The 8,706-nt window shown below is 40.5% G+C and overlaps 1 non-coding gene across 1 annotated transcript; it reads left to right on the top strand.

The window, feature by feature from the left end:
- Positions 1–1,748: 1,748 nt before the first annotated feature.
- MIR507 (microRNA mir-507) lies at positions 1,749–1,829 on the top strand. The gene has a single exon (NR_162198.1). It is a non-coding gene; the product is annotated as a microRNA mir-507 (primary transcript).
- Positions 1,830–8,706: the final 6,877 nt, after the last annotated feature.

Here is an 8,706-nt window from a genome sequence, read left to right as displayed (position 1 = left end):
CTGCATTTCTGTGATAATTGATGGTTTTGACCATCTTTTCATGTGATTGTTGGCAATTTATTTATGTTTGTGAAACAACAGTGAAACTTATTTCCTAATTTTTATTGAGGTGTTTATCTTCTCTTTTTTGAGTTGTAAGAATGATCTGTGTATTCTGGATATACTATAAATGTTTCTTCCTAATCTGTGGTCTAACCCCTTTTTTCTAATGATATTTTTAAATTAGCACAGAATTTAACTTGGTGAACGTTTTTAATCAATATTTTAGCTCAAATTTAGTGCTTTTATGTACTCTGTAAGAAACAGTTGCTTACTCCAAGGTCACAATGATGTTTGCTTTGTTTTCATTTTGAGGCTTTGTTATTTTACCTTAATAGTTAGGTGTTTCTATGATTGATCATCCTGGAAGATGAGATTTATATTATACCTGAGAATATCCAGATTTATATTAATATTTATTGAAAAAGACTTTACTTTTACCTTTAGGTTGCCTTGCTAACTTTGTCAAAACCAGTTGGCCATACAGTTAAACATATAGAGAAATAAACTCTTCTATGATGTTCCATTGATGAATCACTATTTTCTTCTCAAATACTTTAGCTTGATTGTAAATCTTGGAACTGAGTAGTATGATACCAACAAATATGTTCTATTTTTTTCAATATTGTTTTGATTATATTTTTTCATGTGAATTGGATTGATTTTCATAGAAATTTTAAGACTCAACTGCTGAATTATTACAAAAAAAATACAGCTGGCAAATTTGACTTACATTTTTTAAGTCAGAAATTCTTATTTCTTTGAATTTATAGACAAAATTGGGGAAAATTGGTATCTAAACAGTAGTGAGTCTTCCAATCTTAGTCCAAAATAATACACTTAATTGTTTTCTTTCAAGATTAGACTCAAGATATTGAGTTTCAGAAAATATATCAGAGATGCAGTGCCCATCCCCCATTGTATCACCTCAGGGGATCCATGGCATATATCTGACATCACTGATGTGATCAGCCTGTATCACTTGGTTATATTAGTGTTTGTCACATATCTCTACTGAAAATTAATATCTTTTCCCTTTCCATGCTTTATTATTTGAAAGTAAATAACAAGTCAAGTAAAGTAAGTAGAGCCTATACTCCAGGATTGTGGGAGTGAGGCAAAAAAGAAGATTAAGTGCCACTTCTGGGAGGAGTACTACATATAGGTATTTTTTGAAATTATTCTATAAAAATTTTGTATCTTCTCTATTAAATTATTTATATCAATATGGACTCATATATGTTTACTTTGTCTTTGGGGTGATAATCCAGTGGTAAAGTATACATTCTATTGCTACTGTTATTCCAGATTTGGCCATTGGGAGCTCTTTCAGGTTGGCTCCTGTGTCCTCTCAATTGTCCCTGTCCTTTTGTTTTCTTGAGCTCTTCATAACTTTCTGTACTATAAGATGCTCTAGTCTTGTCTCCTAATTTCCCTGCCCCATCCCTAAATTTGGTCATTTATCCAAGGATCCCTGGTTCCTTTTCTTGGAGAATTTCAAGTCCAATGAGGGAGGTGATCATTGACCTTCCTCTTCACATCAAAGGGGCAGAGTGAAGTGGAGGGAGACAGCACTAATTGGCACTCTGCTTTCCTTCTCTCCTTAGAGCAGCAGGGCCCAGTGAGGACTGAGAGTGTCAGGGTTTTGACTGAAATGGCATGGGGAGGGCTGTTTGAATAGGGCTGCAGTTGCCACCTTCAGTGTGTCTGTGTGCTGTACCCCATTCCAAGGCTTGCCATTCATCTGGCTAAACTTGTGATTGGCATGTCTTGGAATGAAGTAACGTACAACAGTGATGGTGATCCTGGAGGAGGAGGTATGGCTGCCTGAGTCTTTCCTTGAACCATAGCACCATGTTTTCAGTGCTGGGCTGCATCAGGGGACCATTGTGCATGCCTTCTAAGGAATAAGATACAGGGAATTAGGGCACCCTAGGAAAACCTTCATATGTATGTTCTTGAGGGTTTAAAAGTTTGATAAAAAAGGGAGCTGGGTATATGGACCACAACATGGGAGAAGTTATAATGCTCCTCTGTCTTACCATTGATATTTCTCTCTGCAGAACCAGATTTTCCCTTTCTTGGATTCACCTTCAATCGTAATTGAAGTCACCAAAGAAGTAGGGGTAACCATTAAGTTAGATGAAGCTCTGTCAGTCTGATATAGTATTCAACATTTATTTATTGATTTATTATGTGTATGCTTGTTCACTTATTTTTTAGTTATATGAAAAATGGATGGGCAATGGGTGACTATACTTTAAACTCTTTTTTAAATTAATTTATTTTAATTTGAGACTAATTACTTTACAATATTGTAGTGGTTTTTGCCCTACATTGACATGAATCAGCCATGGTAGAACTCTTGATAATGATAAAATGCTTCTATTTTTCCCTTTTGTTCACCTTTGGATTTCTATTCTTGACCCTGCACACAGAGGGAGACAAAGAAGATAGTAGTTGGGTAGTTGGAGACCATCTGCAAAACTGGAGCAGTGCATGGGAAGCAACTTACACATTCTTTTACAACTTTTACATTCTTCTATGGAAGCATAGTCTTGAGCTCTGTAAAGGTAAGCCTTCTTCAACCAAATTAGTGGTTATGGAAAGCTAAGGGTTTTGGTATCCCTGCATCTCAGGTGGCCACAGGTTTCACTCTCACCTCAATTCTGGGCAAAAATTTAGGTTGTGATCAAAGGATGGAAATTTCTTTATCTGTCTCCTAACATTATTCAGTTCAGTTCAGTTCAGTTGCTCAGTTGTGTCTGACTCTTTGTGACCCCATGAATCGCAGCACGCCAGGCCTCCCTGTCCATCACCTCCCCCCGGAGTTCACTCAAACTCATGTCCATCGAGTCAGTGATGCCATGCAGCCATCTCATCCTCTATGGTCCCCTTCTCCTCCTGCCCCCAATCCCTCCCAGCATCAGAGTCTTTTCTAATGAGTCAACTCTTCGCATGAGGTGGCCAAAGTATTGGAGTTTCAGCTTCAGCATCAGTCCTTGCAATGAATATTCAGGACTGATTTCCTTTAGAATGGACTGGTTTGATCTTGTAGTCCAAGGGACTCTCAAGAGTTCTCCAACATCACAGTTTAAAAGCATCAATTCTTTGGTGCTCAGCTTTCTTCACAGTCCAACTCTCACATCCATACATGACCACTGGAAAAACCATAGCCTTGACCAGATGGACCTTTGTTGGCAAAGTAATGTCTCTGCTTTTTAATATGCTATCTAGGTTGGTCATAACTTTCCTTCCAAGGAGTAAGCATCTTTTAATTTCATGGCTGCAGTCACCATATGCAGTGATTTTGGAGCCCAGAAAAATAAAGTCTGACACTGTTTCCCCATCTATTTCCCATGAAGTGATGGGACCAGATGCCATGATATTAGTTTTCTGAATGTTGAGCTTTAAGCCAACCTTTTCACTCTCCTCTTTCACTTTCATCAAGAGGCTTTTTAGTTCTTCTTCACTTTCTGCCATAAGGGTGGTGTCATCTGCCTATCTGAGGTTATTGATATTTCTCCCGGCAATCTTGATTCCAGCTTGTGCTTCTTCCAGCCCAGCGTTTCTCATGATGTACTCTGCATATAAGTTAAATAAACAGGGTGACAATATACAGCCTTGACATACTCCTTTTCCTATTTGGAACCATTCTGTTGTTCCATGTCCAGTTCTAACTGTTGCTTCCTGACCTGCACATAGGTTTCTCAAGACGCAGGTCAGGTGGTCTGGTATTCCCATCTCTTTCAGAATTTTCCACAGTTTATTGTGATTATTACTCATGTACAAAGGCTTCCCAGGTGGCTCAGCAGTAAAGAACCTGCCTGTCAGTGGAGGAGACACAAGGGATGCGTTTTTCTCCCTGGGGCAGGAAGATCCCCTGGAGAAGGCAACTGCAACCCACTCTGGTATTCTCTATGATGAAGTTGGTTAGCGTGTTTGGCCATTAACCGAAAGGTTGGTGGTTTGAGCCCACCCAAGGATGTATCTTTCCTACTATAGAATGTAAAGGATTCATAGCTCTACCTAGGGCTTCCCTGATAGCTCAGTTGGTAAAGAGTCCGCCTGCACTGCAGGAGGCCTTGGTTCTATTCCTGCGTCAGAAAGATCCCCTGCAGAAGGGATAGGCTACCCACTCCAGTATCACGACTGAGCGACTTTCACTTTCACCAGTATTCTTGCCATGGACAGAGGAGCTTAGCAGGCTACAGTCCATGGGATCGCAGACACTTACATGACTGAGCACACATGCCTACACAACCTGTGTCTACTACTTATGATATTTTCTTTCTTACATCACATGAGCTAAGGCTTTCTCTGCACAATCTCACTACTCCAGATGTGTGTAGGCAGTGACTATGACACCATTGAAGGTTGTTCTCAGATTTAATTGTGGGTTTATTATGGAAAGGTGTGAGAGTTTATGTGTGAGTGTGTTTGTGTATAATTGTCCTGAAATGTGTAAGGATTCTTATTTGACACTGAAATGGCCACGGATGGTTTTCAGGAGTAATGTATGTGGAGAAAGCTGATACAAATGGTACAACTACTTCAAAGATGGCTACAGAACAGCTTATAAATAAAAGTAATATGTTCCATGGAATATGAAAATATTACAGCTGGGTGTGGCCTTTGGATTTTGTCATGGATCAAGGTGCCTTATAAATGGTCTCAGTTTGATTGAAAGTAAATCCTAAAGGAAATAACCTGTTTCAAAGGACCCATTGCACAAAGAAACCCATTTCAAATATTCAAAGGAATATTTTAGAGACTTAGGTCTGTAAATAACTTCATGATTCAATATTTGAATAACAATAGCATGTAAGGGCAGCAGAGGGAGCATATAAGAAGAGTGAGCATAGAGGGAAGGGGTCAGTGGTTCAGTTGTGTCCGACTCTTTGCAACCCCATGGACTGCAGCATGCCAGGCTTCCCTGTCCATCACTGATTCCTAGAGCTTGCTCAAACTCATGTTCATTGAGTCGGTGATGCCATTCAAACATCTCATCCTCTGTCATCCCTTCTCCTCCTGCCTTCAGTTCTTCCCAGCATCAGGGTCTTTTCCAATGAGTCAGTACTTCTCATCAGGTGGCCAAAGTATTGGAGTTTCAGCTTCAGCATAAGTCCTTCCAAAGAACACCCAGGACTGATCTCCTTTAGAATGGACTGGTTGGATCTCCTTGCAGTCCAAGAGACTCTCAAGAGTCTTCTCCAACACCACAGTTCATAAGCATTGATTCTTCACCGCTCAGTTTTCTTTATGGTCTGACTCTCACATCCATACATGACCACTGGAATAACCGTAGCTTTGATTCCATAAACCTTTGTTGGCAAAGTAATGGTAGGAAATAGATTTCTCGAGAGTAAGGGAACCAATGTGAATGTGTGTTAAGAATGGTTCTGTGTACAGCAAAAGGATTCAGACACATAAACATACACGTGTGGGTGTGTGTATATATATATGTATGTGTGTATATATATATATATTCTTTTCTGTTATTGCTTCTTACATGGTATTGAATACAGTTCCCTGTGCCATACTGTAGGTCCTTGTATATATCTTTTATATTTGGTAGTTTGTAACTGTGTGGATCACAATAAACTGTGGAAAAATCTGAAAGAGATGGGAATACCAGGCCACCTGACCTGCCTCTTGAGAAACCTGTATGCAGACCAGGAAGCAACAGTTAGAACTGGACATGGAACAACAGAATGGTTCCAAATAGGAAAAGGAGTTCATCAAGGCTGTATATTGTCACTCTGCTTATTTAACTTATATGCAGAGTACATCATGAGAAATGCTGGGCTGGAAGAAGCACAAGCTGGAGTCAAGATTGCTGGGAGAAATATCAATAACCTCAGATAGGCAGATGACACCACCCTTATGGCAGAAAGTGAAGAGGAACTCAAAAGCCTCTTGATGAAAGTGAAAGAGGAGAGTGAAAAAGTTGGCTTAAAGCTCAACATTCAGAAAATGAAGATCATGGCCTCTGGTCCCACCACTTCATGGGAAATAGATGGGGAAACAATGGAAACAGTGTCAGACTTTATTTTTCTGGGCTCCAAAATCACTACAGATGGTGACTGCAGCCATGAAATTAAAAGGCACTTACTCCTTGGAAGGAAAGTTATGACCAACCTAGATAGCATATTCAAAAGCAGAGACATTACTTTGCCAATAAAGGTTCGTCTAGTCAAGGCTATGGTTTTTCCAGTGGTCATGTATGGATGTGAGAGTTGGACTGTGAAGAAGGCTGAGCACTGAAGAATTGATGCTTTTAAACTGTGGTGTTGGAGAAGACCCTTGAGAGTCCCTTGGACTGCAAGGAGATCCAACCAGTCCATTCTGAAGGAGATCAGCCCTGGGATTTCGTTGGAGGGAATGATGCTAAAGCTGAAACTCTAGTACTTTGGCCACCTCATGCGAAGAGTTGACTCATTAGAAAAGACTCTGATGCTGGGAGGGATTGGGGGTAGGAGGAGAAGGGGACGACAGAGGATGAGATGGCTGGATGGCATCGCTGACTCGATGGACGTGAGTCTGAATGAACTCCGGGGGTTGGTGATGGACAGGGAGGCCTGGCGTGCTGCGATTCATGGGGTCGCAAAGAGTCAGACACGACTGAGCGACTGATCTGGTCTGATCTGTTAATCCCCAAATTATCTAATTTATCTCTCCCCTAGTTTGGTTCTTGTGTACACCAAGGTCAAAGATGAAAGTTAGGTTCAGCAGTTGGGTTGGGAGGTAGAGTAGGTGCTCCTTCTCTCACAAAGAGAAGAGGACCAGTCAGCCTAGGGAGTTGGTAACCTGGGAATATATTATTTTTGTCTTCTGGTCTCCACTAGAACCGAAATACTCAAGTACAGTTGGGTCAGTACTCAACTGCCCACTTTAGGAACTCTCTGAATTCTTACTCTGCTGCTCAAGATAAACACAAAGGGATGCAGCTGTTTTTGTCTTTTTTTTCTTTGTTCACTAGGCAAGAACATTCTCTGTGTTCCATTATATTTATATGAAGAAACTCGACTGGAGGGCATGGCTGAGGTAGTAATAAGTACCAGCCAAAAGACTGTCAGAGCTGAAAGAGGTTACAAGGATTGTGCCCATAACAAACCCATTATCACAGACCAGATACTTGGGTTATAGATGATTCAGGTATATTTACTGAAGATGTGAAAGTCCTAACATTTTTGTGAAATGGGAACTACTGAACCTGTCCAGGTTCGATGCATGGTACTGGATGCTTGGGGCTGGTGCACTGGGACGACCCAGAGGGATGGTATGGGGAGGGAGGAGGGAGGAGGGTTCAGGATGGGGAACACATGTATACCTGTGGTGGATTCATTTTGATATATGGCAAAACCAATACAATATTGTAAAGTTAAAAAAAAAAAGTAAAAAAAAAAAAAAAAGACCTGGGAAACTCCAGTTTATATGTCCCCTCTCCATAGCAAGTGACAGGTGGAAGTGTGTTTCCAAATCCTCTTTCCTCTCTCTCTGAAGGATTGGCAAAGATGACTTATTCTCTTAGACTGTGGCTGGTCTGTGGTCTCCTTTCACCTTAACATGCTCTCTTTCATCTTCTATCAGGTTCAGTTGGTCATCAAAAATCAGAGTCCTTGGTGCCTGTGTCACAGAATGGAAAATTGGAAAAATACATTATCAACAGCCAAAATTTTTGATCAAGGGCTGAGATAATCTAAAGCTGAGAGGAAGAAAATATATCTCTAGGATTTCACCTCATGTCTCTCTTAGCATTGAAGAGCAAAATATTAAATGGTTAGTTTCTTTTAAAGAGACACAAGAGATGGAATTTCTGCCGTCTCAGTATTTGCATCCCTGACTGATGTCCCCTTTCCTTCCTAAGAGTTTTACTGTGCTTTCACTGATGTGGATTTGAAATGAAGGAATTTGGGGGGACTATGGAGTATGGGGGTGTTTTAAATATTTTGTTCTTGTTTTGTTTGGGTTTACTTTGGGGCAAACATATTTTCAATACTTAGTTCCTAATAACTTGAAAGACAACATGTTAGAGTAAAGGTATTTCTTAAATGAGGAAGGAAAGCCAGGAAGGGGCTCATTCTCTTTGGGGCATGAGAAACTTCCAAGGGTACACAGACGAAGTGAGGGGAAACTTATTCATGTAGAGATGGAACTTGTCAGGCAGTATGTTTTTATGGAAAATGATGGCTATCATGCTGTGGCAGTCACTATTGGGTAGATATTAGGAGAGCTATATTGATGTAAGGTGGATTGGGCAGAGGTGCCACCTTGAGCCATGCTATGTGCACTGCCCTATTTAGGAAGACGCCATTGACATATACTCTATTATCAAGTGTGCCTTTCTGTAGAGAGTAGTGCTCAACAAGTACACCTTAGTTGGTGGCTTAAGTCCCTGAGAAAAATTTGTCTCAAGTCATTCATGAGTCTATAACCCTTTATTATAAAGAGATATGGCCACAAAGAAGGAGGCATGCACAGGGATATAAGCCTACCTAAATTCTGCTATGAAAAATTCCCTGATTTAGACAGTATCAAGACTCTATTAATATGATGCTCTCCATACTCGGCAGTGTAATGCCACTCCATCTTCACAGAAGGAACAGGGTTCCCTGGTGGGCTGTCTATGAAAATTTCACCATGGTTTTAGGTCCTATATACCAC

This window comes from Bos taurus, chromosome X (assembly GCF_002263795.3).
Source record: "Bos taurus isolate L1 Dominette 01449 registration number 42190680 breed Hereford chromosome X, ARS-UCD2.0, whole genome shotgun sequence".
NCBI classification, from domain to species: domain Eukaryota; kingdom Metazoa; phylum Chordata; class Mammalia; order Artiodactyla; family Bovidae; genus Bos; species Bos taurus.
The sequence above is the reverse complement of the archived record's forward strand: the minus strand, read 5'-3'. Positions and strand labels throughout refer to the sequence as shown.